Raw genomic sequence first — 25,135 nt, 5'->3', positions numbered from 1 at the left:
TCCCCGATTTTCTCATATTTCTTTGTTGGTTTGTTTGAATTAGTATCCAAATTATGTGGACAATTCTCTTTGGAAAAAACATGATGTGATGTTAATACCCACAGAAGAATATACATATAACATATAGGAAAGATACAAAGCAGATAATACAACAAATTATCTGAACCCCAAATCCCAACTCAAGAACTAGAATTTATCAACACTGATGAAACTACCTGTTTTCCTCTCCCCTGTTCAAACCCTGTGCCACTGTATCAAAAAGTAGCACAATGCTTGATTTTATATTTATCATTTCCTTGCTTTACTCCTCTTTAAAAAAATAGTTTTACCACATATATATGTGTTCTTAAACAATATGTTGTTTAGTTTTACTAGTTTTTAAGCTGTAAGAAAATATTGCATGCTGTAGTTTTCTTTTCATGCAACATAACATTTCTAAGTTTCGTCTGCATTGTTTTGCATAGCTGCAATTAATTCATTTTCACTGCTGTGTAATCCTTCATAGAATGACTATCATCGTTTATTTATCCACTCTCCTGTTTATGAACATTTTGTTTCTGTCTAGTATTTTTCCTATTATTAACTATGTGTCTCCTATTACACATGTAGAAGAATGTCTATAATATTAACCAAAGAATGACATTGCTAGATCACAGGTTATCATCTCATTCAACTATGCAAAATAATGCCAAATTGTTTATCAAAGTGATTTTACCAATTAATACTCCCACTAGCAGTTTATTAGAATTCCCATTGTAGCACATCTTTACCAAAGCAAGAACTTTTAGAGTTCTTAAATTTTGCCTGTGTAGTTAGTAAAACCAACATCATCTTGATTTTAGTATGTGTTTTCCTGAGTACTAGTGTGGTTGAAAACTTTTTGTATTATTTACTGTGAAACTTCTCTGTGAAGTATCAATAGTAGATCATCTATTTTTGTCCTTTTTCATGGGTTGACTTTTTACAATTATTAATGTAAAGCTTTAATCTGGTTATCTATAATCCTTTACTATTAGCATGATTTGAAACACTTTCTGTGAGGTTGTAGATTCTATTTTCACTTTCTTTGTGGTATTTCTTGATGAACAGACATTACTTTAGAATCATTTTAGTGTTAGTGATTTTGGAGTCGCTATTAAAATTTTCTTACCTCAAGCTTATAAAAATTATTTTCTGTTTTCTTATAAAATTGTAGTTTTACTTTTCACATTTACATTTTTATTTTAGCCAACTTTTGTTTGGATAATTCTGGAATAACTCAATATTACTTTCTTTTAAAGTATTTCATATAAAACTTTACTGATTATAAAATAAGTACCATGGGCTAGACTCCCTGGGAAAGACTCTGAGTTTTTTTGACAAGAGGTTAATTTGGGGAAGAACATCTGTGAGGGGTGAGAGTAGCTGGACTGGCAAAGGAAGAGGCTGAACGGTGAGGAAATCACAACAGAGGTCTCAGTGACTCCAAGGAGGCACTCTGGAAGCCAGGCCATGCAGAGTAGTCCCAGTTGCGTTAAGGACCAGGGCTTTGTTCTGCCACATCCACCAGCCACCAGTGCAGCGGCTAGAGGGGCTATAACTTTAAAAAGGCAGCCTCCTTACACCAACGGCGGTTCCCGGAGAGGGAGAGAGGTCTGGGCCTTCAGGGGGCAAAACCCCCTGGTAGCTGAGGGAAGGATCACCCTGAGGGGCATATGAGTAGCACACAAGAATGTAAAAACTTTAATGAGTTTACAAACTAGGGTAGAAAATTATGTTCCCTGCTTTATCTCCAGTAAAAACACGGTGTCAGAAACAGAGAGGACATCCAATAAATGTTGAGGGAATGAATGTAACATGAAGTAGACACAAAGGGAAAATATTTCTATTCCCCCTAAGCTGTTTTGTCTGTATTTGATGTATTAAATAATTGAGTATGCCACACTGAATAGACTCTGTTGAAGTCTACACTCCGATCATCTTAATTGGAAATTGTTGTGTTCAGTCGGACCCTTTGGTTGCACACAATGGAAGCTTAACTTGAAATAGATGATTGCCTGCCCTCCGTCCCAACTTATTCACCTACCTAATCTGCCTCTTACCATGTGCCCTCCACTGAACTGACCTTTTACTTTACCATTCAATTAAATAGCTATAAGATTTTGGTTGGAGTCCTTTTCCTTTCTAATGAAATGATATGATAATGATCATTAATTTTTATCTTAATGATTACTGATAATTATCATTAAGATAATTAATTTTGGAATATTTCATTTTCATTAGTTCCATCAGGCCATGAATGTTGGTTTGCTTAAATACATGCTTCCCAATTAACGTGTATGGAACACAATACTTGCCTGAGATGTTTCTTCTTCTTTATATGTGAAATTGACGTACCTGGGGGAATTTTTGCCATGTCATTTTTTAGTTTTTCAGGTAGCAGCCTACCTCATATCACCTTATAGTCTATACTGAGAAGTCATGGTAAAGGTTCTTCTACAGTTGCTAACGAAGTTCTGTTTTAGAATTTGAGATAAGCTGGACAAATATGGCTAGATAGAACTTTATTTTTATTTTCCAAAGGAAAAAAAGGGACTTACTGAACTAGTGAGCCTTATGCGTTATGTTGCAGAGGAAAATACTTCTCTCTTAAGAGAACTAGCTGCTTTAAACTTGTGATAAATTTTTCAGTCATCTGAATTATACCTTCATTATAAAGCATCTAATTTTAGTCTTAGGTATTGTTCAATTTAGCTTGGTTCTTTGCCATCCTCATTTTAAATTATTTTCTACCTACTAGAGAAAAATATCTACATTATTTTCTTAAGCTTGTTGTGTGTTCAGAAATGATTATATGTATCTTTTAAAAACAGTCAAGAATTCAAGTTTTATAGTAGTTGAATAGGCTTTCTCCAATTTCTTTGAACTCAGAATTTTTTTTAATGCAATTCTTTTTTGTGTGTGGGAGGATATGGTAGAAAAGAAGTGATATACTTAGAAGAGTAATTACCAGAGGGTTTTTTTTTTCTTTTTTGAGAATATTTTTATCCAAGACAATCAGAATTTTTTGATCAAGTGAGCATAAGGGGATGAGGACAGGTAGGTGTGATTTTCCATGTGTCTGATTTCCCTCCATGAGGCTGATGGCCAATACTCCCTACTTTGGAAAATTACCTCCTATCCTCATATGTACGGTTACGGGGGGAGTGGGTGAGCAGTTTGAGATAGTCTGCCTCTGTCCCTCTTGTCACAGTTTATCCATCTAAAAATGGGCATCTGACTTAAGTCTGGTTCTCCAGAACCCTGTCTCAGGATTTTCAGCATTGTCATCCAGAATACCGTTTGTCTCTTTCTAATGACAACTGTAACATGTAAAGTGTGAGCTCTATTTTGGCTGACCTGAAGAAAAGTGAAGAATAAAGCTCAAAGAAGAGCAGAGTTGAGAGATGCTGAGAATATCCTGTGACATTTGCATCCCTGTATCTAGCGGTTCCTCTCACCCAGGCACTTGTTCTTGAGTTCATGAGACACAGTATCTTACATTAATGATCTTTTTTGTTAGTTATGAGAGACGAAATATTGTTTATGTCACATGCAACCAAAAGACTCGGGCCCAGTATAATTACTGTTTCCCCAGCAGGCTCTAGATAGTAGTCAACAGGTTTCATTTTGAATTCCAACTATGGTCCCTATTGGAACTAGCTGCCTCGGATATTGGGTTGAGAGGGAATTTGAGGTATATATACTTGATTGAGAGAGAGAGAGAAGGGGGCATGATCGTGTAGAACAGGGCTTCTCGACCTCACACAACTGACATTTAGAGGTGAACATTTTTTGTGGTGGGCTGTGGGCTGCTGTTCTATGCATTGCAGGATGTTTAGGAGAATCTTTGGCCTCTACTCTCCACCCAGTTGTGACAACTAAAAATGTCTCCAAACACTGGTATATATCCCCTAGGAAGCAAAACTGCCCCTGGTTGAGAACCACTGGTTCAGGGATATTTGCAAGGGATGGCACAGTAGCAATACGTAAACCAAATGTTTTCTAAAGCAATTTAGATCACATAAAGTGTGCATCCAATTTAGCAAAGGGAAATTAATAATGGGTATTTATTTGTAAATTAGCTGCCCTTTCAGTTAAAAAGATAATCACGTGTTTACATATAAGCTAAAGAAATCCACAGAAAGAAAAGTACATAAGCAAAACCAAATTTTACACTTCTGTTGCTTTTACTTGGGCAGCCTGACAGTGGTCCTCCTTGACATTGCTGTCACTCGTGCGGGCAGCAACCACAGCCTGAAACTGCTCTGACACTCTTTTAAAAACGATAGAAGTCGAGAGTAGTGAGGGCCCTCATGTAGAGGAAAACTATAGAGGATGAAGCCAACACAGAGGAAAGCTGACCTGAGAAATGGGTAATACCATTTGAGTCTGGAATCCAGCAGGAACTGAAGTCAGTATTTTTCAGATACTTGAGACAACAAATCTCCCTCTCTGACTTAGACTGATTTTAGTTGTTCCCTTCTTTCACAACTCTAAAGATCCTCAGCAATGCAGAAAAGTACGTCAAAGAAAGATCAGGATATAATTCTTTCATTATAAATTAACTTAGATTTATTTTGATGTTTGCATACCACAAAGAGAAGTTACAAAAGCACTGAAGGTGGTGTGGTGAAAAAGTTCTATGAGGTAGGAAAATGAATTTTATGAATAGGATTTGTAACATATCTAGAGGAAATTAAATATAAACGTGCTTAGATATGGTTGACTGCTTTCTAGGAAAATTTCGCCATGTATATAATATATATACACCAAATTTAGTAGCGATATCATCAATCATTATGTCTCTCAGTATGTGGCTCCTCCCCTTGCAATCGATGGGGAATTATTTCTCTATGACTCCTGCTGAAGCCTTTCCTGGGAGCCACGGTTTATACCATGTGACCCAATCTACAGGTACAGAACCAATTAGACTAGGAATGGTCTTGAGGACAGTTAATCTGTATGCTTAATGATGTCTGGAGCAAAACAATGAACTTTGCTAAACAGATTCCCTCTTTTAAGGACTTGGACACTAGGTCCTGGTAGAATACACCTGTTAGAAATGTAAGCTGAAGCAGAAATGTCTCCCACAGAAAGCAGTTAGAGAGACTATGCTGAACATATACAAGTTACAATGATAAAGAAGGAACCCAAGAATGAAGAGAGAAGGGTAGATTTAAGAGAGAGATCTTGAGACAAGACTTACAGTCAGGAGAAACAGAAAAAAAAGGAACGGGTCCCTAACTGCAGACTTGATTGCTTATGATTTTCTAGTGTCAGTTATAGGTTCATTCCATTCACAATCGTGCCACTTATCACTTGAGTGCCTCTCAGCTCCAAATTCACCCTTCAGTACCTGCTCTGCAATAATGGATTTGACATCAAGCATTTCTCCCTTACAGGAACACATATTAAACCCTCAGTAGAGGGCACAAGAGAGGCACAGGGGGAGGAAGAAGGCTGCTGACTCTGGGGTGCTGCCCTTTATTTTGTATTTTATTTTTGGCTCCTGCTGTATGTTCTGTCAGTGGTGGAAGTGTAGGGATATCCACTGATACTGTCCCAGTTGTACCCCCAGAACTTGCAGTCCCTCGGTGACCACGCACCCATGGCTCTCTGGTGACCATCTAGGTGGCCTTCTGTCCTGGAACACATCACGTACGTAATGTTCCCTGCTCTGCGTGCTTGCCCACTGGCCTGTGCCTTGGACAGTTTTTCCCACAGCCCTGCCTATGAACACCAAGCACTTCAGGGCTCACGGCAGTCCTCATGCACTCTGTGCACCTACTCCAGCATCGGCTTGTCTGTACACCTGGAAAAGCTGCTTCCCAGGGCCCTGTCTACGCAGACGCCACAGGCTCTAATTCTCCAGTGACAGCTCCGCCCCTACTCCCTCTGTATACCCTTACTTAGGAATCTTGGCAAGCTGCGACCTTATATCCTTCTGGCTCAGCCGCTGTGGTGGACTATCTCTGACCTAAGTAACCTCACAAACTTTCCAGGAGGCTGCAACCACAACTTCTCCAACGAGATTCAATGCCTACCTTGGAATCCCCTTGTCTAACTTTGTCCTTCACTGCATACTTTTCCTCTGCCCTTAATTAACCCATAGAGTTCTCTGTATATCCTTGTAGTTTCTCCCCATCTTAATTTAATCATTCATTATACTAAAATTTGTACACACTCAAACTGCTGTGACTTTTTTCTCCTTATTGGACTCAGATGGATTCACCTTCTTTATAGTAAATTCCATTTCTCTCGGGCTAACTTCAATCAATTTCTATATCTTGTGATCACAAGAGCTGGATTCAAGCGGCCGGGACACACCACTTAATCCACTCTGAGATTCAGATGCTTCTGCCCTTTTCTTTGACTCCCATGGAATTTCATGAAACTGACCTCAAGGCCTAGATCTGACTGTACGTGCCAAGGTATAGAACACTTAGATCAGTTTTGATGAACACAAGGTTTGACATATTTGTCAATAGTACCAGGAAGAGTTGTGCATACTGTAACACTTAAACAACCACAGGAGAAGGGCAAACCTATATAATTAAGGTTAAGGGTATGTGGAATAACTGACTGACAGAAGCTTAGTGTGTCCTTATTTCTATTTTAACTCTGTTCAGGTTCATGAATCAATGAGCTAAAGCAAAGACATACAGAAAGAGTAAATATTCAAACAGGATTTGCTCAAATTTCCCCAGATGAACTGTTAGTCATGCAGGTTAATGTATCCTTTGAGAAAGCAAGTAATTTTCCTGATATACCCATATGCTCTGGGGCTGCAGGTCAATTCTTTCATTTAAGAAATAAAAAATGACAAAATACCTTCAATAATTATCAATGATTGATCTCATTAAGATGTATGCCCAACGAATTTCTGCAAAATTAGATTCACAGACGTTGGTCCACTTTGGCACAGAAAGCTTTGAAAGGTGGAGATTTGGAACAAAGCTCCTATAACATATCAACCCTTTCTATTTTTAAATATGCTTAGTCATTAATTACATCAACTAACAAGCTAAAAATTTGCTATACAATTTTTTTTAAAATTAGCACTGATATAAAAATATTCAATCATTTTAGGAAAAATGGATATAACACAATATTTCGGGGATTTTTATATAATATTTTAAAGTGATGTAGTTTATACTAACAAGGGAGAATTAAAAGTAGTCCGACAATCAATAATTATGTAATAATACTGGAAAGAGCAAAGTACAGTGATTTTCAGTATAGCTGACTCTTTAATTACAGGTAAAACATCTTACAGAATATGAAAAGATGAAGAGCATTTCTGCTTAGAAAATCTGATTAAACATTATAGTGTGCAATCAATATGATATTTGCAGCACATCAAAAATTAGTACTGAAATATTAACTACCTCAAAGAAAATTATGGCTAGGTCATGCCATATTAGAGAGTGACATTGAAAGAACTGATGAAAAATGTCTTTCTGCATAATTTACTTTTTCATAGTAAAATGTAAGGAAAAAGTTTTTAAAATGCCTTAAGAAATATTCTTGAAATAAAATTTAACTGAGATCAACACTTCTACTATCTCAAGACACAAAGAATAAAGGCATGAGCATTTTTGGTGAGAAGTGGAGTACCAATTTGGATTATCAGAGAAATTATTTCTCCTGAATTAAGCACACAGATATTATTTAACTATAATTTTAAGAACATACGGAATAATACATTTCTAATGCAAGTATTCTTGCTCTGAAGAGCATGCAGTATTTTGTGGGGATATTTCTTAACTTAAACATACTATTTACAAGTAGAATTACATACTTTGGGTATAAATCAAAGGTGTTCAGAAATTTTAAGTGTTCAACAAAATTTAAATTAAAAAGATTGAAAGAAAACTCCCCGAAAAGTAAGAACTACAGATTGTTACTGAAAAATACTTGAATGCAAAAAGAAAAAAAAAAGATATTAGGGGGAAATATTAAATGTCTAACTCAGGCTCTAGATAAAAATAAACTTGTGGAAAGAACAAAATGAAAATATATACAGAAAGTGAAACCCTTATGCCTTGTTTTTTTATAATTGAATTTCTGGAGAGTATAGTTCAAGAGCTAATAGATGAGTTTGGGAAAATAACTCAATTATTCCTTAGAGATACTGAGCCAAAATTGAAATATTCAACATATGAGTCCAAATGTTGTCCATTCCTGTTCTTTTGAAAACTCTAAAAGCTTTTTATTTCCACAGGAATCTGGAAGGGTAACATCACATGTTGGTTAAGTGTACAGTTCCACTCAGCTCCACACCTTATTACCTGGCTGAACTTGGATAATTTTCTTAGCTCTCTGTACCTTAGCTGCCACCTGTAAAATGGGAAAATAACACCTGTCTTGTAAGGTGATGTATCAAATAAGCACATATAAAGTGGTTAGAACAGTGTATAACTCATGGTAGCCACTCAATATTATTAGAATACAGTCTGATTTTTTTGGCTTTCGGTTTTTTTGCCGCTCCACGCAGCATGTGGGATCTTAGCTCCCCAACCAGGGATCAAACCCATGTCCCCTGCGTTAGAAGCACAGAGTCTTAACCACTGGACTGCCAAGGAAGTCCCTACAGTCTGATTTATTTAGTAACCTTTCAACAGCATTGATTTTTATATACACATGACACAGTGATAATTAAAGATCATAATTATCGATTCAATCAGCTTACTCATTCCTTCCAGAATAGTCTTATTTAATTTTTCATCATTCTATTTCACTGTTCAAGAATAATGCTTCCCTACTGCATAGGCCATCAGAGCTAAGTTCTATTTGGATTCTAAAACTTCTGTAATTGAAGCCCATTTTACTTACTTGAGCTCCTTTTCTTTTTCCCCCACATTACATCGCATCTGTTGCACTTGAGATTACCCATTCTTTCCTACAAGTGACATAGATTTGTTGATCTGTTCCATTGGCCTAAACCAGCTTTCTCTTTTCCATTCTTTCAGAAACAGTTCCAGAGCATTTCACTGAGTCTTTGTGCTTGGAATTCCCTTCCTCCTCATTCTTTAACCAGGAATATTTGAATACCTAATCTTTGCAAGGCCCTGCTAGGTATAGCAGGGAGTTAGCCAGCATGGTCCAATGATCTTTAGTGATGATCTGTAGAGGAGATGCACAATGAAATGAGCAACCAGACCATAATCGATCTGCCTAGATTGTTCTTGCCCAAGCTCTTCACAAGACCTGCTCCTTCTTCACTTTCAGGCCTTAGCTCCAATGGCACCTTCTCTAAGATGGCTTTTTTTTTTTTTTTTTTTTACCATTCTGTCTAAAAAACAGCACCTGTCCTACCTACAGTATCTGTCTCATTATCTGTTGAATAATTTTTACAGCATTTACATTATCTTAAAATGTCATTTCCACAGATGGATTTACTTGTCAAGAAGAGAGTTGCACTGTCCCCCAGCCCAAACCCCCAATTATCCATTAACAACAGTGATGTCGGTGCTTGGCACTGATATTCCTCAGCTCCAGTGTGGGTCTTGATGGCCACAAATTCAAAAGAATAATTTCTCCACCCTTGCCAGAGTAAATGGTTCAGGAAAGGTCAGTAACCCAGACCTAAGCTATTCAGTGCAAGACAACCTCCTGGCCACAACACTACAGCTCAGAGTCAAATGTTGGGAAGGGGAAGGGAAGAAAAGATTTCTCTTTTGTTCTGGACGGTATGGTATACACATAAGAAGTCTGGAATTGCTGCAGCCATTTGGCTGCAAGTAGGGAAGTTTTATTTTTTCCTTTCCTAACTGTGTGCCTTCTATTTTCTTTTCTTACCCTACTACGGTAACTAAATCTTCCAGTAATATGTTGAATATGAGTGATGAGAGTGGATATTCTTTCCTTCTTCCTGATCTTAAGAGAAAATGATCCAGTCTTTCACCATTAAGTACTGTGATGTTGGCTATAGGTTATTGTATAGACACTTGTTAGCAATTCAGGTGACTGTCTTTTACTCCTAGTTTGCTGAAATTTTTTTCCTGAATTGGTGTTGGATTTTGTTAAATTCTTCTTCTGGGCCAATTGATATGATCCATATGATTTCCTTTTCAGACTATTGATATTAATCTCTGGTGGCCTCGGCCTGCAGCGGCTTGAAGCATGGTTTCAGTTCCCAGCCAGAAACTGAGGTTGGGTCGCAGCGGTGTGAGCACTGAATCTTAGCCACTAGACCAGTGGTCAGTGACAAGGCCCTCGCCCTTCGGCTTTGCATAAAAGAATTCCCACAAAGACGGAAAGTAGTGATATAAGTAAAGTATTTATTAGGGAAAAAAGAAGTACACTACGTGTTGATAGACACATGGGCAAGCTCAAAGAGAGAGTCGCACCCTCATGGCAGTTTAAATCACTTATATGGGGCATTTCTTCTGGGTTTCCTTTGGCCAATCATTTTGATTTGCCTCGTTCAAAGTCCGTTTTTGGTATAGCTCAGGATTTTTCGATGTGTGCACACACATCTCTTAGCCAAGATGGATTCTAAGGAAGAGGCCTATGGGTAGGTTTAGTCACTTGGCATCATTCCCCTTTTGACCTCCAAGGAGCCTTTCTGCACCATGTGTAGTCAGGGAGGTCTCCTGACTTTGAAAATGAGGAATATGTGGTCTCTTATCTTCTATCTGGGCAGGGCCCAGCCTCCTCTCTCAATTGTCCTGTTATTCCCATCTCGGAGTATTGGTCCACAGGGAACGAACTCAAACCGTTTGCCCCGGGGCCCGTCTGTCTCCTGCCTCAGTATGATGGATTATACTGATTGATAGTCGAATACTTAACTACCCTTGTATATTCAGAATAGTTACCACTTGGTCATGGAAAAAGTTCTTTCAATACTTGGTTGGGTAAGTTTCACTAATGTTGGTATCGGGGATTTTTATGTAGAAAGTCTTGAGAGACAGTGGTCTGTCATTTTTTAGTACTGTCTGACTGTGGTATCAGAATAATTCTCTCATTCACAAAATAGGTTGGGAAGTGTCCCTTCCTCTTCTATTTCTGACACAGATAGTGTAAAATTTGTAAAATTGGTGTTAATTTTTCTTGAAGTGTTGGTAGAATTTTCCAGTGAAACCAGATGGTGCTGGTGATTTCCACTTTCCTCTTTGGGAGATTTTAAAATATGGATTCAATTTCTTTAATAGTTATGGGACTATTCAGATGATCTATTTCACCTCGGTTCAGTTTAGGTAGTTCACAGTTTTCCAGAAATTGGTACATTTCTTCTAAGTTGTCAAATTCATGAGCATAAAGTTGTTTGTCCTATTTCCTTAATATTCTTTTAATGGCTATAGGATCTAAGGTGACATTCCCTGTTTCATTCTGGACATTAGTGATTTGTGTCCTTTTGTTTTTATTGTTGTCAGTCTTGCTAGAGATTTGTCAATTTTATAGAGTTCTTTTGAAGGCCCACTTTTGTCTAATTGATTTTCTCTATTGTTCCCTTGTTTTTAATTTATTGATTTCTGCTCTTTTCTTTATTTCCCTCCTTCTACTTTCTTTGGGTTCCTTTTGCTCTTTCCTTTTTTCTAGATTCTCCATGTGGGAACCTAGAGAATTGATCTGAGACCTTTCCAAATTTCTAAAGTAAGCATTTAGTGCTATACATTTTTTTCTCACATGGTTGTTGCTGCCTCCCACATATTTTGCTATAATATGAAATTTACTTACTGAAATTTTCAGTTCTATATTTTCCATTTTCTTCTGCTGGTTCTTTTTTTTATAACTTCCTTTCTTTCCTGAGTTTTCTCTTTTCATTTGTTTCAAGGCAATTTATAATTGATCTTGAAGTATTTTTATGAACTGCTTTAAACTGAATGCTGGCAATTCCAACATCTGATTTATCTCAGTGATGACGTAAGTTGATTGTCTTTTTTCCATTCTACTTTTTATTTCCCTAGTTCTTACTATGATAAGTGATTTTTGCTTATACCGTATAAGTTTTGCTTGTACCCTGTAAGTTTTCCCATTGTGTTAGGAGGCTCTGGTTCCAATCAGATCTTTAAATAGTCTATTTTAGCAATCATTCACTCTGTTTAGCATGCAGATTTCAGCCTAGTTTTGTTCCATTGACAGTTTAATTTTGTGGTGTTTTTTTTTGTTTTGTTTGCCTTCATGGTTTTATTTTGGTCTTCTTGGTTTATCTTATGCTACTGGGGCTCTCACTGCTTCTTGCTGGTATTGCCTGGGGGAATGGATGGGATAGGGATTTAACCAAAGCCGTCTCCTTTGTGTTGCTCAGTACGAAAATCTCAGGCCCACAGGTTCCTGCTTGTGACATTCCACCACTATGGAAATGAAATCCCTAATGGATGCTTGTCCCCCACCCAACTATAATTATACTGTAATAAAGGGACTCCTACTAGGAAAGCACTAAAGTGGCTTTTGCTGTGAGAACTGTAGGAAAATGTAAAAGCAGCCATCACAGATCTTGTTTCCCAGCTTCCTCATAAGGGGCTTTAACATAATAAAAGGAGACAGCTATTCAGGGCATAATTACATGGGAGTTTCGAGATGGTTAATTATAAATGGTATGTATAAGGAGAAAATTGACAGTGTGTTCACTGAAAGCTTGGTGGAATTTTAAAGGAAATTTAGGAACTTACAACTCTCTAACCTCGAACTTTCTAGGATATAAAAACCTCAAGGCACATACGCTCAGTCTGAGCTTAGACCAATAACTAAGAAAAGTTCTGATGCGGCTCCAGTATTGGTTGTCAAAATGTCCTCTTTTAACATTAAGTTTGTAATATAAGAAGAAAATTGACATGAACGTCAGGGTCCCTTGACCCAGTCTCCAATAAGTTACCCCAATATTGGGTGCAATGGTTTGAAGACTGAATAGAAATGTTTAAGCCTATTAGATAAAGGAGTACAGTGTATAGTACTGCGTAGACCTGCTAGTAAGCCTGTTCCAGGTGTAGAATGAATGTATGGGGATACGGAGATGCTACAGTAGTTGGGAAAAAATAAATGTCTGGTTAAATTTTGGAATGTATGATAAAAAAAAATGTATGTCCTGGCGGCATCTGCATTACTTGAGTGGATAATTGGTATAGACATAATATCGGAATGAAAAGTCCTCCTAACCAGGTACACATGAAAAGATACCTTCCCTTTGTCAAATGCTAAGTAGACAAGCAAAATTGAATCAGAATTACCCAAGCCAACTCAAATCAGAAAACATGAGATTCAGGTGTATTAGCGCTCAGGACTCACTGTATAATAGCCTGGTGTGGACAGTGAGGCAAGCCATGGAATTAAGACACCAACAATACATTACAAGAGACTGAATAACTCAGTATTCTCAATATCTTCACTCTGTGAGATGATATAACCTATTCAACTGATGAATATTTGAACTCTCCCTTATATTGTCACAATCTAATGAGGTGGGACCAAGTCTAATGCAACTGGCAAAATTATAATATACTATACTGATGATATTATAATTATTTCTGAAATTGAGGCTCAAACTCAAAGCAACCTTACTATGGTCATAAATCACATGATAATCAGGGATTATTGATTAACCCCACAAAAATCCAGAACCCCACATAGGCTGTGAGGCTCTTAGGGATTACTTGGATGGGAGCAACATATGGCTTATCACAGATCACTAAAAACAAATCGTTTTCACCGCCTCTCTCTCAGTATGAACCATGCCTATTGGAATTTCTTGACTTTTGGAGAATTCATACTCCTTGCTTTGGGATACTGTTGGCTAGAATCCTTAAAACCATTGAAAGAAAGTCCATATTTAACTGGAAGCTTGAGCAAAAACAAGTGTTCTTAGAACAGCAGAAGGTTGTAAATCAAGCTATTTCTTTATGACTACATAGCCCTAATGTTGAAATGACATTAACAAGTGTTGGCCACCTACACTCATGCCAACTGGAACCTCTCACAAAAGTCTATACCTACTACTACTACTTAATGGCAACCTATCTAGTCTTTTGGACTAGAAAATTATCAGATGCGGTTCTCTGGAATACTCCTTTTGAAAGACAGTTACTGACTTATTATCGAGCACCTTTGCAGACAGCCAAAATAAGTAAATGCTTAAGATTGTATTAAGACCTGAAATACCTATAACCATAGGTGATAGCAGGAAGGCATTCCAACAGAGGGCAACACCTAAAGAAGCTTCCTCACAAGATGGAAGGCAAATGGTATGTACAAGAACATGCTTTTTTTTTTCTGCAAGAAAGGGTCACTGCATTCATAAGCAAGTAGTCTCATTTCTCCTATAACCTACTGTAGAGCTGCCTGAGGACTTACTGATAGCTATTGCTTAATGGGCTTGCTTTTGACCAGGTGCCTAAAGATGCCAGGCAATTGGTCTGGTTTAGAGAGTGCAGTTCCAGAAGCATGACTGGGCCGTGACTCAGTGTAAAAGTCAGCTACCCTGCAAACAGCAAATAGTAAAATCCTCATGTAAGAGCTGAATTACAGGCTCTGCTCCTTGCAATGATAAAAGAACTGGCAAAAAAATAAAAGTCCTACTATTTGGGTATACTGACTCTTGGGCTTGTAATTTGTTCTGCAAAATGGGTCATGAAAAGGACCTTTATAAGGGATACTACTCTTTGAAAATCTCTATGGAAATTCTGGGATAAAATCAAAGTGAGGTATGCTGACACTTAACCAAAACAACCCTATGGCCAGGATCTGAAGATGATCACAGTCAAAAAGTTGACACTCTAGTTTGATCTCTTGAAGTGGCAGCTTAGGTCCATGACAGGAACAGACGTAAGGGAACTCAAGTCATGCAACCATGTGCCAAATGGTGATATGTACTGGTAGCCCCCACCAAAGTCAAACGTTTAACAACCAGAAAAGGCAAAGTCTAAAGTTTACCCTTGCCAGCACATAGTGGCCTAGTAGATTACTTTTGCTTTTTACTTATGGCTGGGGGTAGGGAAGTGTACTTAAATGGACACTGACAGGACTTGATTCATGTTCCGGGTTTGGATTTCCATACCCAGTAAACTGAAGCCAATGTTGTTAATACTATTAAAAGACTGGGACAAAAAGGAGTCAATGCTAATACTATAAAAAGACTAGGACAAAAAAATATTGTACCAGTTTGGTCTTCCCAGTTACATTTCATCAGATCAACGCATTCACTTCTCTATCCACCTAATGCAGCAGTGGGTATAGAAACATCACTAACAATAAACATTTCATATTCTTTACATAATAACTGACATGGTCAATTAAAATATCTGTTTAAAATGATTGATGGTGACAAAAGATTAAAGGGCTAGTCTACAAACTTCCGGCCTTATATTTTGCAATTTAATATCAAGAGGTCTAATTATGGTTCTTCATTAGCTAAATTGTTATGCAATTGTGGTGAAATTGGGGGAAAGGGAATGAGGGAGGATACAGGAGCTTATATTCAAGACTTACATTTAAGCACAATATTTTTTCAATGCCAGTCTTAGTAGTTCCTAGACTAGAGCTACTGTCCCAGAGCGTGAAATGCCCAAAATGAGAAATTATATCTGTTAATCTGAACCTATCTAAAAAAATTCCAAAGGGATGAGTGGGATGGATTATTTCTTCTCCATACCTTGCCAAGTTGGGGCTGATGGCTGTAAATGTTTTGTTGCCTAGTGAATGTGATAGTCCCATTCCGAGTATTTGTTCAATCTGACCCTCCGTAGGCAGAAATGGAATAAAGGAGATGTTTCATCTAGCTACCAGCAATATGAAGGGTCAGTGCCTGAACCTATCTCAGCAGGAAAGGTTTAGATGAAAATTAATGATAAATGAAAGAAAAAAGAGATTGTAAACTGAGGGAGAAGGAGTCAGTGAATGCATAACAAAAGGGAAATGCTAATATAATTTTGGTGCCTTGAAAGAAACTTGGAGAGAAATAATAGCTACCTTAGATTTGGCTCATATGCACTTGGAGGGAAGCACTCTGTTGAAATTTCCTCCTCATGTAAAGAACTAAGTAGTGAGGTGGATGAAAGCCATTCAACACATTCAGGAGTTGTCTGTGTACTCAAACTGGATAAAATGATAGGAGCTCTGACTATGATCATATGAAACAATATTAACATGGTTATGTATTTTGATTCTAATTTTCCGGGATGTGTCTATTACCAAAGAGACATGAAAGGAAGAAACTTACAGGGAATATTTAGTGCAATCTGGAGAACACAAATTCATAATAATCTGAATAAACACTGTGAGGCCATTAATTGTGAGGGTAAAAGTTTAAAAAGGTGCTGAGATTTGCTCATGTAAGATTATCTGCTGCATGTCCCAACTGTCATAATATTATATATAAAAATAGGTAATTGCCCTGTTTTTGTGGGTAGAAACTAATATTGTAAAATTTAATAAAACTTAAGATAAAACCGATATTAATGCAACTAAACAACAACAAAAACATGTAACCCAATTTTAAGATTAACAAAGGACCAGAACATATACTTCTCCAAAGAGGATATACAAATGGCCATCAAGTATATGCAAAGACACTAAAATCTAATCATTAGAGAAATGCAAATCAAATCCACAATGAGATATCACTTCACACCCATTAGGATGATCACTATAAAACAACAACAAGTGTTGATGAAGATGTGGAGAAATTGGAATGGTGGTGCACGGTTGGTGGGAATGCAAAATGTTGCAGCCGCTATGAAAAATAGTATGGAGGTGCCTCAAAGCATTAAAGATAGAACTACCACATGATCCTGCAATTCCACTTCTAGGTATACACATATACACAGAAGAGTTGAAAGCAGAATATCAAAGAGATATCTGTACACTCATGTTCATTGCAGCATTATTCTTGATAGCCAAGAATTGGAAGAAGCCCAAATATCCATGGACAGATGAATGAATAAAGAAAGTGTGGTATATACATACAATGCAATATTATTTAGCCTTGAAAAAGAAAGAAATACTGTCACATGCTACAATATCATTGAAATTTGAAGACGTTATTCTGCGTTAAATGAGCCAGTAACAAAAGGACTATTACCATATGATTCCACTATATGAGATACCTAGTGTACTCAAAATCATGAAAACAGAAAATGGAACGGTGGTTTCTGGGGGCTGGGCAATGAGGAGGAAATCGGTACAGAGTTTTAGTTTTGCCAGATGAAAGAGTTCTAGAGATCTATAATAATTAAATACAGTTAACACTACTGAACTGTACACTTAAAAATGGTTAAGAGGGTGAATTTTGTATTTTTCTTTCTGCTACAACTAAAAATTTTTAAAAACCACTGATATTGATATCAATTGCATGGGTAGATTAAGTGAAAACCTCCCCAGGTCTTTACATCTATGGAGGAGAATTGCCCTGAAGAAGATTCAGATTTGACTACTGATATATGTATATATATATATACGTATATATATACGTATATATATATACGTATATATATATATTTTTTTGGCGGTACGCAGGCCTCTCACTATTGTGGCCTCTCCCGTTGCAGAGCACAGGCTCCAGACGCACAGGCTCAGCGGCCATGGCTCACGGACCCAGCCGCTCCGCAGCACGTGGGATCCACCCGGACCGGGGCACGAACCCACGTCCTCTGCATCGGCAGGCGGACTCTCAACCACCGCGCCACCAGGGAAGCCCTACTGCTATATTTTTTTAGACTTATTATAGTTGTTAATCACTCAGTAAATGTGTACCATAAAGTACAGATAGCTGAAGATCAGAGATGCAAAAGAATTGTAAAGTTAGTACAAAAATACAAGAAAGTTTGTGCTAATGTAAAGGGATGATTCAGCTGTCTGTTTAAATCCATACCAACTATTACAAAAGTACAAAATGTAATCTGTAGGACATCTTAATTGTGTATTTAATTATGCAGTGTTGTCAGACAAGGGAACAGTTAATGACTAATGGAATCACTATCACTTCTGAATCTATTGTTTCACCATAATACATGCACATTTGACCCAAACTGTATACTTTGTTTCCTACCACTACTAGGTTTTGTGGAATGACATATACACAGGAATAATTGTCATTTGTGGCCTGTCTTCCTATACCAAAGATATTTCTACTTTTTAGTTCTATTCTTCCTCTAAAGAATAGTACATGCTGATAGATTTTTTAAAAATTTGTTAGATTGGGGCTTCCCTGGTGGCGCAGTAGTTGAGAGTCCGCCTGCCGATGCAGGGGGCGGGGGTTCGTGCCCTGGTCGGGGAGGATCCCACGTGCCGCGGAGCGGCTGGGCCCGTGGGCCATGGCCACTGAGCCTGCGTGTCCTGAGCCTGTGCTCCACAACGGGAGAGGACGCAACAGTGAGAGGCCCGCGTAGCAAAAAAAGAAAAAAAAAAAAAATTTGTTATATTTTAAGGAATATAGGGGAAAGGTCAATTCCTTTATTCATACTAAATGATTAAAACTGGTATGATAGTTATTTTAAAATCTGATACTTCTTCCATTTATTATATAATTTTTATGACATCAACTGTAGAGTTACAGCATTCAATTATTATTGCCTTTTCTACAGCTACACTGAAGGACTTGTCTGTTAAGTTTATCTTAATGGTTTTGAGACCTGTATCCCAAGTTGGAATAGTTAGTACCATATTGGATAATAAATATTAACTATAACATATTTTAAAAAATGTTTTTTGATAAGATGCTTATTGAGCACATTGGGGATTTTCAGAACAGTTTTGAGGAAAAAAAGAACTGTTGAGTAAAAAGTGATGTAAATATTTCTACCAGCTATCCTACCACATATCTAATTATTTGGCTATTTTTAAGGAAATAACACACACATACGTATAGATTTCGAGAAGTGAAGCTATAGATAGTTGTCTAGAGTCATTAACAACTCTTTTCCTCAAAAATGGCATTTTATAAATGTCTCTGCAAATTCTTTATTAATTTAAATGATGTTATAAATTTGGTGCTTTCCTGTATTTCTTTCTATTTTTGTGTACTTTCTTCAGTTCTCTAGTTGGTCCATTTGAATAACCATAAAACTTAAAGTTAGGAGAAACTGTCAAAATTCTCTCATGGGTTAGCTGTGAATTAGCCTCTGGGAAAGCCCTTCATCTCTAGGTTTCCTTTTTGTTTGTTTGTTTGTTTTTAGACTCCAGAGTGAGACATTGATAATGTCAATGACTTCAATTTTTTTTTTTTTTAAGGCCCCGGAAAGTTCTTTCATATCAAATCTTACAAAGAAACAATATGCAAAAACAGATGGAAGTCAAGCTTCTCTGATCATGATGGGAAGGCCTAGAGGAACCCTGCTTACTTCTATTATCCACATTCCCCCACTCTTGTTTCCATTAAATCCCCACCCAAAGGGACTCTTTGAAATTACCAGAAATCCATTTACCTCAATTTGAAAAACCTATGGATTCAACTATTGTCAATTTCATTTATTGACTTAAAATCCCAAGTACAAAACCTAATTTACATGTAAATGATTCACCTAAAATCAGTCTAATATATTAGCAAATTTCTAATTATTTAAAGGAATTAAATAAGATGTCATTTCTAATTTGTCCCTGCAAGGTTTCAGGACTAAGTAACATAAAAATACAGCAATGTGATATTTTATATTTCTGTAGTAAGGGGGTCAGAGTTTGAGATACAGTAGCCTAGAGCCTCATAAATTAAAGTAGATCCCATTTTTTTGTGAGACAGCCAAGAGAAAGTATGAGATTCCTAAATCTCATACTCAAATCGTATTTAGTTCAAGTCAAAACAAGACTAGATACACAAAAGAAATACGTTGTCTTATTAAAATTCAGAACTCAGGTTAAGAACCCCAGTTTTATCAAAGCATTTACATTTTAAATAATTGTTGAAAGGGCATTGTTACTTATTTTGCGTCAATGGCAATTCAGCAATATAGAGGAAAAAAGCACTTAGCCCAAGAAAGGTAAAATAAATGCAAAGGTGAAATAAGGTACAGGGATGTTTTTGGCAACCGTGCCATGAGTATTCTGATGCTCAGTTTTCATTTCCTTCATTAGACCCAGATGGTGCAGTTTCTCAACATACCTAGTAAAAAGGCAACAACAAGATGTTTACAAACTATCAGGCTTCCAGAGATGAAAATGTGACTGTTAATTGCAAAGTTCTATTTCCAGATGTTCAGATAGCTGAGTGCTTTTCAAACAGCACAAAAAGATTCACAGAATAACTCCAAGAAAGTGAAGTAAGGCAAGAGATTAAAAAAAACAAAAAACACTACTGAAGTTTGAGAAATATGAACCCACCATAAAGGAGTGGATATTCAAAAAAATCTTGGTGATGGGAACATCTGGAAGATATGCAGAAGATGCACTAGGAAACAGAACAACCAGTTTAGGCTCACTTTATGAAAGATAAAGCTCATCATAATTTATTTAACTTGAATAGTAAGAAACATAATATACTTCTTTTATTAGGCCATCAGTTGTGAACACCAAGAATTCAACAAGAAGAAAACTAGTATGTTGGTTACTTGTTTTAATAGGTAAAATGATTCTCAGCAAAAGGAATATGATTCTTATCTTCTTTTTTTAAAGTGTTCCTATAGTTCATCATTCTTTCAAGAAAAAAAATTCTTCCAATGCAGAACATTGCTATATCTTTATTTAAGGACAGCTGCAAATTTCTGTGGATATATATGTCCCATAAAATCAGATTCTACATATGTATCAAAAATTTTCAGCAAAGACCACTGAAAAGCTTAATTTCTTCTGGAGCAGATTTGTGAACATGCTAAGAAGTCAAATACGGGTGGTTTTTGGAGAAGTGTAACAGGGTAATTTTCATAAACTGATCTCTAAACACTGCTGATCATATATCAATATTAGTGAAACATTTTAAAGTATGTACACCCTGTATATGTGTATTAATTTTGGTAATAAAGAATAAACCGTACTTTTATTCTAGCATTCAAGCTACATTATAAAATATATATTATATATAATTTATATCTATATTTTAAAGGATTAAGTGGCTTCTGTGTTGGATGTAATACATCGTGGTAGGTATAACAACTAAACTTCAAAAGGATATCATAAAGAAAACTAATTTTGAGAACATCAGAGTACTCTGGATTAGCAAAGACTAAGTGAAATAAAATTCCAGAAATGAAAGGGCTCTCTGGGAGAGCTCCAGACCTCTAGCTGTTTCCTTTCCTGGGAGTATTTGCCAAATATTGGTATGAGCTGAGGTTAGCTTGGTTTAGGGAGAGGGTCCCTACTGGGGGGAAAGGGAAACCAGCAGAGCTTTAAACAACTGTACATTTTTAAATGATGGATTGATATTTGAGGAATCTCAAATGCATGACTGGCTTTCACCCTGGGATATTTGCTGACTTCTATGGTGGTGTGGGAAGCTGGGGACTGAGAAACATTTTAAAGGCAGAGTGAAATATTCTGTAGCTTTGTGGTACTTAAGAGAAAGTTCTCCTAGAGGGACTGCTTCAAATTCACAGTCATCTCTGTCTCTAGATATATGTCATATTTTGAACCTCCACAGGGTAGAAGTTTAAAAAGCTTTTCTCAAAACCTAATAATGGTGGAAATTAATCCCTCCCAGTGTTTCAGGACCAAGGAAGCAGAGATCTGCCAGGCTCTCAATCAAAAACCCAGATGAAGGTCTGCCTAAAGGTCAAACTCATCCAGACCCAGCCTTTCTTTTTCTTTCAAACTAAATAATTTACTCCACTCATTTCTTGCTTGCATGGTTTCTGAAGAGATGTATGATGTAATTCTTAACCTCTGCCTGCATAGGTCAAGATTTGCTGTTTGTCTTTGGTTTCTGCAGCTTGAACATGATGTCCCTAGGTGTAGAATTTTTTGGTGTTTATCTTGTCTGATATTCTTTAAGCTTCTTAGATCTGTGGTTTGGTGTCTGTGATTGAGTTTGAAAATTTTTTAGCCCATATTACTTCAAATATTTTTCTGATTTTTTTCTCTCTTTTCCTTCTGTTATTCTCATTATGTGTGTATTACACCTTTGTTATTGTCCCAGTTTTTGGATTTTCTATTTGTTGTTGTTGTTGTTCTTTTTGCCTCTTTGCTTTTCAGTTAGACAAGTTTTATTGACATATCTTCAAGCTCACTGATTTACTCCTCTGCTGTGTTCAGTCTACTAAACCGGCCATCAAATGCATTCTTCATTTGTTACAGTGATTTTGATTTCTAGCATTCCATTTTGATTCTTCCTTAGTGTGTCTATTTCTCTGCTTATATTACCCATCTGTTTTTGCATATTGTCAATTATTTTTTCCATTAGAGCATTTAACGTATTAATCCTGTTTTAAATTCCCAGCCTGATAATTCCAAAATCTCTGCCATGTCTGCATCTGGTTCTAATGCTTGCTTTGTCCCTCTAGACTGTGTTTTCTCTAGCTTTAAGCATGCCTTGCAATTTTTTTGTTTAAAGCCAGACAAGATGTATCAGGTAACAGGAACTGAGATAAATAGGCCTTTACTATGAGGTTTTATGTTTATCTTCTAGTGTTCTTGTTATTACCTTTAGGCTTCCATAGAAACTCCATCTTAAAGTTGGTGTCTTTCACCTCTCTTAGTTGTAATCTACTGTTATTTTCTTAGGGTCTCTTGATGTGTTGGTAGGCATTGGGGAGATGAAGTATTCTATAATATTTTGCTTAAATCTCAGGTTTTTTAAAGAGGCCTTACTTTCTGGTATATGATTTTCAGAGTTTCTTAGCCTTTTTTTTTCCTTCCCTTATGTAGACAGGAAGGCTAGCATGGCTGGAATTGTCTAATAGCCCTCGCTCTAGGCTAGATAAGGCTTTGCCAAGGTAGTTTGCCCTGAGGATCCACCTTCGATATGGAGACCTGAAGGCGCTAGTCATATTTTGAAATGGTTACTTTCCTCCTTTTGCCATTCTGGAGCACAAGGGGACTTTTCTCTGATCTTTACCATGAGAATCTGGTGAGGATCCTGAAGGTAAAACTCATAAAAATGTGGGCAATCCCCCTAAGACTGTGCCTTTTTAAAATACATTAACTTTTTTATATTTAATAATGATTATATAGTGAAATTGTCCATTATAGAACTGAAACCAACATGTTTAGAATGAAATATAAAAATCCTCTTGGTCCCCACCAATTGCCATCTTCTCCTCAAAATTAACCATGTATCAGAGTTTGATGTGCCTTAGATTTCAAAGAAGGCAATCATATGTTTTGCAAACAGCTTTATCTCTTACTTTCTAACATTTATACCCCTTGTATTACACACATCTTACGTGAGGCTTTAGATCCTCTTTCACTCACCTATCTCTAGTCTTGCCAAGGCTCCCACTGTTCACCCCAGCCACAGACTTCAGTGCTTCCTTCTTAATAATGAAGGTATGAAACCCTATTGATTCTCAAGTATTTAAAAACAAAAAGTTTGGGTGTGTTAGCTCACTATGGGAGACCAAAGGGTCATAGAAGTCACTGGCTAAATCTTTAGCTTAATTTTCCTCCCAGACGAGACTTTTTAAAGATAGTTCTATGAGACAGAGCAACTAATTGTGCTTGACACCAAGTGATGGCCAGCTCAGGAATGCAACCTTGTATTGGTTGTTTTTCTTTCCTAACTCACTCCTGCTTCCTTATGATTGTACTCCTTAAAAAAGCAGCAGCACAAGAACTTTTGCCTTAAGGTCTGCTTCTTAACCTAGGGTAAAACACCGTTTTTTTCCTTTTCTTACTCTATTACATTGGCCAGGACCTCCAAAAACATGTTAAAGAAAGATGATAATTATATAGATTTCATGTATGTGAATTTTTCTTTTTTCATTTTCATTTGACTTCCTGCTTGTGATGAGAAGCCTGATGTTGATTTCTTATTTTCCTTTTTTCTTCTTTTTTGAAGGAATCATACACTATTAATTTTTTAAAGATTTTTAAACTCCTCTTTTTTACACATGATTGGTTTGGTCTAGGACCTGGGAGTTTCTTAAGTGGCCTTAGATCTTTGTATAACCTCCTACAGAGGGCTACCAGTGCCTTCCCAGGACCTGTTGTGTGGCTACAATAAATAGTTAAGATCTCTGTTCCCTTGCATGAAATGGGATGGTTATAGTAATTAAGTGATTTGAATAAGGAACTACATCAGAGGTGCTTTATTCTTACCTGGAACTGATAGAGATGACATTCTGGATTCTGGAGCTTATATACTTTTCTGGGATGAGAATTTGGGGGAACTTGGGAGGGGATGAGAATATTTTGCCTGTGGAAGTGTGAATTTTGGATGTCGGAGGGTGAACTGTAATAAATAGCCTCTAAGATATTCTATGCTTTTTATTCCGAACTTCCGTGTACTATGTATCTATATATGTTTTCTTCCTTATATTTCAATTTTGTCTTTGATATTTCCTTTCCATTTTAAGACTTGAGTCTTTTCTTTATCTTGGGAAAATGTTTTTTAGCTGTTCTCTCTCTCATTTTCTTTCCTTCTTTTCAAATTTCTTCCTTTGCATTCTTTTCCTTCTAACCCTCTGGGAATGAGATGCTGTATTTTCTGAGAACATTATGTCTTTCAACTTGATAACCTACACTTTCTTTGGTTTCACCCTGTAGTCCAGAAATTTGATTTTATCTTGTATAGTACTATTTATTCTTCATCTACTTACGATTTTACTCTAGTAAATTTTTATTTTGGCAATGACATTTTAACTGTTTCTTGTTCATACATTGAATCTTTCCTATAATCCCATTTTCTCTTTTTTATTTTTCTAGGTACAGTAACTTCCAAACACTGAAAATATTATAATTCTTAAATTCTTTTACTTCTTGTATTATATTCCTTTCTGTGGACTTAACTGTTCTATTCATTCACTTTGGTCTTTCTCTTTTTTATTTTTCTAGGTACAGTAACTTCCAAACACTCTGAAAATATTATAATTCTTAAATTCTTTTACTTCTTGTATTATATTCCTTTCTGTGGGCTTAACTGTTCTATTCATTCACTTTGGTCTTTCTCTTTTCTGCTGTCAATTTTCCATGACAGATAAATCTTAATCATCTACTTTTGCTTCAGAAATTAATGGAATATATTGACTTTCATAAATGAAATCTCTAGGAATGAGCAAGATCTCTCTCTTCCATTTCTAATCTCCATTTCTTATAGGTT

Source organism: Monodon monoceros, unplaced genomic scaffold (assembly GCF_005190385.1).
Source record: "Monodon monoceros isolate NGI ecotype Baffin Bay Population unplaced genomic scaffold, NGI_Narwhal_1 Super_Scaffold_2, whole genome shotgun sequence".
NCBI classification, from domain to species: domain Eukaryota; kingdom Metazoa; phylum Chordata; class Mammalia; order Artiodactyla; family Monodontidae; genus Monodon; species Monodon monoceros.
This window is presented reverse-complemented; position numbering follows the sequence as displayed.